We start from the raw sequence: 6109 nt of genomic DNA, 5'->3' as shown, positions 1-6109 counted from the left end.
TCCTGGCTCAACCTCCTGAGTAGTTGGGATTACAGGCACGTGTCACCATGCCAAGCCAAATTTTGTATTTTTAGTAGAGACAGGGTTTCACCATGTTGGCCAGGCTGGTCTTGAACTCCTGACCTCATACTTATTTTATTTATTTATTTTTTTTGGAGATGGAGTCTTGCTCTGTCTCCCAGGCTGGAGTGCAGTGGCACGATTTCAGCTCACTGCAACTTCTGTCTCCCAGGTTCAAGTAATTCTCCTGCCTTAGCCTCCTGAGTAGCTGTGACTACAGGCTCACGCTGCCATGCTTGGGTAATGTTTTGTATTTTAGTACAGACGAGGTTTCACTGTGTTGCCCAGGCTGGTTTTAAACACCTGAGCTCAGGCAATCTGCTCACCTCAGCCTCTCAAAGTGCTGGAATTACAGGCGTGAGCCACTGTGCCCAGCCCTGTCATACTTTTGATTTGCATTTTATGGCATGTTATTTGCCCTAAAAAACTATACCTGCGGAAGTTTTCCATTTTCTTGTACTCAACCACGTTGAAGTGTTGTGGATTTTTGTTTGCATTGTGATATTCTCTGTGATTCTAAAGGCTTTCCCTCTTCTTAAGGTTAAACGAATACAAGAAATATTTGTTGTGTACCAACCTACGTGCTAGGCACTATTCTATACTGCAAACAGAAAAGTGAAGTAAGACAGAAAAAGTTCCTAGTCACAAAAGTTGTTGATAAGTAAATTAATAAATAATTAGAATAATGTTAGACAGTGATACAGGTTAAGAAAATAATCAGGCCAGGAGTGGTGGCTCATGCCTATAATCCCAGCACTTTTTGGGAGGCCAAGGTGGGAGGATCGCTTGAGCCCAGGAATTTGAGCCCTGGCAATATACAGAGACCCTGTCTCTACCAAAAATAAAACTAGCTGGGTGTGTGGAGCGAATCTGTGTTTCCAGCTACTTGGGAGTCTTAGGTGGGAGGATCATTTGAGCCTGGGAGATCAAGACTGCAGTGAGCTGTGTTTGTGCCATTGCACTCCAGTCTGGGTGACAGAGTGAGACTGACTCAAAAAAAAAAAAAAAATTATTTGCATGAAAAAGTTCATTCGTCCTGAAGACTTGTATAGAAACACTGAAATATGCTCATGGACTACAATTAAGTTTAAGGAACAGTTTACAAAGTGACATGTATGCCATGACTATACGAAAAATATGCCCTTTGGAAAAAGATAATGGGAAGAAAATATACAAAATGGTGACTGCTTTATATCAGGTTTGCAAGATTACAGGCTATTTTTCCTCCAGATTCCAGCTTTTGGAATAAAATTTCAGGATTTCTACAATGGGGTTTTAATTGAGTTTAGTGTTGCTGGCACACATCATTGGCATCTAATGCATTTTCCCACTGTTATCTAGGCAATAGCTTTTGCAGAGGAACAGACTGAGGGGGACATGTTCTTTTGATGAAGTTTATATCTGAAACTGTATGATTGTTGGTGGTAATTATTATTTTAGATAATTTTCTAATATGAGGCTTCTATATTGCATTTGGTTTAGTTAAATTTAGATGTTATGGATTACAAGTTAGAAGGAAATATTTGTATTCTTTTGTTTTATACTATTGTGTCTCTCCTATATAGCATGTATATTCTCTACAAAGTAACTTTTTTTTTTTTTTTTTAAAGACAGAGTCTCTCTGTCGCCCAAGCTGGAGTGCAGTGGTGAGTGGTGTGATATTGGCTCACTGCAACCGCCGCCTCCCAGGTTCAAGCAATTCTTGTGCCTCGGCCTCTCGAGTAGCTGGGGCTACAGGCGCATGCCACCACACCTGGCTAATTTTTGTATTTTTACTTATCAACCAATTCAGAAAATTTGGGAGTCATGCGAGGTTCCTCTCTCTGCCTCAGTAGTCACATCTAATCAGTCACCAAGCACTGTCCATTCCACCTCCTCAGGCATTTAAAAAAATATGTATGTATTTTATTGCGTTTTAGGTTCTGGGGTAGATGTGAAGAACATGCAAGATTGCTGCATAGGTACCTACATGGTAATGTGGTTTGCTGCCTCCCTCCCCATCACCTGCATCTGGCATTTCTCCCCATGTTATCCCTCCCCAACTTCCCACCCCCGCTGTCCCTCCCCCAGTTCTCCCGAACAGACCCCAGAGTGTGATGCTCCCCTCCCTGTGTCCATGTGTTTTCATTGTTCATCACCTGCCTGTGAGTGAGACCATGCAGTGTTTGATTTTCTGTTATTTTGTCAGTTTGCTGAGAATGATGGTTTCCAGGTTCATCCATGTCCCTGCAAAGGACACAAACTCATTGTTTTTTATCGCTGCATAGTATTCCATGGTATATATGTGCCACATTTTCCCTGTCCATTCTATCATCAATGGGCATTTGGGTTGGTTCCAGGTCTTTGCTATTGTAAACAGTGCTGCAATGAACATTCGTGTGCACGTGTCCTTATAACAGAACGATTTAAAATCCTTTGGAAATATACCCAGTAATGGGATTGCTGGGTCAAACGGAATTTCTATTTCTAGGTCCTTGAGGAATCGTCACACTGTCTTCCACAATGGTGGAACTAATTTACACTCCCACCAACACTGTAAAAGTGTTCCTATTTTTCCACATCCTCTCCAGCATCTGTTGTCTCCAGGTTTTTTAATGATCATCGTTCTAACTGGTGTGAGATGGTATCTCAGTGCGGTTTTGATTTGCATTTCTCTAATGACCAGTGATGATGAGCATTTTTTCATATGTTTGTTGGCCTCATGTATGTCTTCCTTTAAAAAGTGTCTGTTCATATCCTTTGCCCACTTTTGAATGGACTTGTTTGTTTTTTTCTTGTAAATCTGTTTTAGTTCTTTGTAGATTCTGGATATCAGCCCTCTGTCAGATGGGTAGATTGCAAAAATGTTTTCCCATTCTGTTGGTTGCCAATTCACTCTAATGACTGTTTCTTTTGCTGTGCAGAAGCTGTGGAGTTTAATTAGGTTCCATTTGTCTATTTTGGCTTTTGTTGCCAATGCTTTTGTCCTCAGGCATTTTGCATCTTCCACAGTATCCCTTCCCAGTCCACTGCCTTAGATAGGCTCTCATCCCTTGTGGCTTGCAGTTTTACAATGCCATGTAATAAATCTCCTTGCCCTCCAATTAATCTTACACATTATCCCTAGACCACTGGTTCTCAGTTGGGTGTGATTTTGTACCCCAGGTGCCATTTGGCAGTGTCTGAAGACATTTTTGGTTGTCACAGCTGGGAAAAGAGGAGAGTGGGAGTTGTGGGGGAGTGTGATCGGGAAGCAAGAGGAGTTGCTACTGGCACCTAGTAGTTAGAGGCCAGAGATGCTGCTAAACATCCTACAATGCACAGGACACTCCCACTACAACAAAGAATTGTCCAGCCCACAATGCAGTGCTGAGGTTGACTGCCCTTGCTCTAGAGTGATTCTTCTAAAATAAAAACCTTCTTAAATCTCTCAAAAATGTGCTACTCCTTTTAGGGAAAAGTTTTTGCATGGGATTCATCTTTTCTTATTCCCCAGTCATACAGTAAATACGTTTTTTTGTTTTTTTTTTTTTTTTAAGAGATGGGATCTCACTCTGTTGCCCAGGCTAAAGCGCCGTGGTGTGAACCTAGCTCACTGCAGCTTTGAACTCCTGGGCTCAGGTGATCCTCCAGCATCAGCCTCCCAAGTAGCCAGAACTACAGGCATGTGCCACCATGCCTAGCTAGTTTACTTTTTTTTTTTTAATTTTTTGAGAGTGAGTCTCTCTCTGTTACCCAGGCTGGAGTGCAGTGGCACAGTCTCAGCTTACTACAACCTCTGCCTTCCGGGTTCAAGCAATTCTTGTACCTCAGCCTCTCAAGTAGCTGAGATTACAGGCTCCCACAACCACACCCAGCAATTTTTGTATTTTCAGTAGAGATGGGGTTTCGCCATGTTGGCCAGGCTGGTCTCAAACTCCTGATCTCAATTGATCTGCCCACCTCGGCCTCCGAAGTGCTGGGATTACAGGCGTGAGCTGCCACACCCACCCAGCATATACTATTACTGCCTGAATATCCCACCTTCTCCTGACTCCTGCACCGTGTCTGCTACTTGAAGCTTCTTCTGTCTTTCTCAGACTCGGCTGGGCGACTGTCTTCTGTGGTCACCATTACAGGACAGGGAATCAGACTGAATTGTTACTTGGCTGTCTCTCTGATTGCACATTGAGCATTCAGAGGTCAGGAATCTAGCCTTTTTTTTTTTTTCTGAATCCTCATCACCTAGCACAATGTCTGTTATAGATGAACAGATCTAAACGGAGAATTGTTTAGGGCAACACAGGTGGTTAGTGGTGGAGGCCAAACCTCAAATCCATTAGCCTAATGTGGGTGCTCCACTTTATTCCACACCTGGAATGTCTTGCTCAGTTTCAGTTGCAGTAACTCAAGTGGTCAGGCCTTCTATCCTGATTCCACTTTGTTAACAGCCACATTCGTTCTTGGGCACAATAGATTCACTGCTGCCTTCCTGACTTTCCTTTTTCTTTACCGTCCTCACCTGAAATGCTGTTCTTTCACGTCTCTGTCTCCCTTCATGTTACTCTCACCGGTTATTTATTATCCAGCTCAATAAACCCCCCTACCAGTTCCCGAGCCCATGCCACGTGGGCTATATTATCATCGTTTACCTTCAGCAAAAACCCTTTAAGGAAGACATGATCCCTATTTAACAGGTGAAGAAAATGATGCAAATAGCCCTGAGGTGGTGTTCAAAGTGTGGCAGGCGAGACAGGACTTGCACACAAACATCCACAATGCAGGCACCCGGGTTACCTCCCTGTCTGCTTTGATCTCCGGTTTTCTCTGTTCCTCTTCTCTTTCCTTCTGGAAGACATTTTGGAGATAATTCTGTCTTCTGCTGAACTTTCATGAGTCAACTGAGAATCGTTTAGGGCAACACAGGTGGTTAGTGGTGCAGGCCAAACCTCAGATCCAGTAGCCTAATTCGGATGCTCGACTTTATTCCATACCCGGAATGTCTTGCTCAGTTTCAGTTGCAGTAACTCAAGAGGTCATGAACTGTCCAGCAGGGTTAGTGAGGTCAGCACAGGTGGGGCAGCCTCTGTCCGCAGCCCTGAAGCTGCATAAGTCTGACCGTGCAAGGCCTCGGAGGATTTTCATGCAAGGATTTTAAGGGGGAAGTCGCTGGAGTGTTTTAGGCATAGGAATGTGTGGAACAGATCTGAATTTTTAAAAGTTCATTGTAGAGAATTGGGGGCTAGAGTGAATGCAGGGTGACGATTTAAGAGGTGTTCCTGCTCCTTTCAGTTGAGAGATGGTGCAGCTCGGACCATGTTGCTGGAACACAGACAAGTGAACCCGCTGGAGAGATACCTAAGGAAATAAAATTGTTAGGATTTGTCCGTGGACTGCCTACGGAGTATGAATCCTGGCTACAGTGTGACCTTGATTCAGATACTTAAGGCATAATTTGTTCCTCATGGATAAAATACTATTACTTTGAGAGGTTATTAGTAAAAAATGAAAAGCGCTGTGCATACATCAGGTATCAGTGAATGCAGTTCTAATTCCTATGATGTATATGCCTTTTTTCTTTCCTCGTAAAGTGCTTTTAAAATACGGAATGAGTTGGATCTGCAGCAGCCTGTCGAAGCTGAGGGCTTTATTCCTAAGTTCTTTTTGGTCTAGTGCTTCACTAGCTCCCCTCGTACTCAGCTGGGGTGAGAAGCGGAGCGTACACGGAGGAGGGGGATGAATTTACGCCACGAGCGCACGAAGGTGTGGCGGAGGGGGCTCCAGATCTGGGAGGGGCCGATCCACGGGCGAGTCCTGGCAATTTTCCTCCCCGCTCTGGCTGACCTCGCTTCCTAGGTGAGTTTCTAGATTTTAGACTCTGGGAAGACGCGGTGAATCGAGGCGAGTGGGGGCGGCGGCTCAAGCGAAGACGGATGGCGGTGGGGCGGGCAGGCCAGACGCCGAGTCTCCGCCGGGAGCGCGGCCCCGCCCCGCTTTCCGGGGCTGCCGCTGGTGACGTCGCGAGGGGGCGGGGCCAGCTGCGGCGGCGGGGGTGGGGCCGGCCGCGGGGCGGGGCGGGAGGCGGTGCGTC

The sequence above is a fragment of the Saimiri boliviensis genome, chromosome 11, assembly GCF_048565385.1.
Source record: "Saimiri boliviensis isolate mSaiBol1 chromosome 11, mSaiBol1.pri, whole genome shotgun sequence".
NCBI classification, from domain to species: Eukaryota; Metazoa; Chordata; class Mammalia; order Primates; family Cebidae; genus Saimiri; species Saimiri boliviensis.
Note: the sequence above shows the minus strand (reverse complement) of the source record.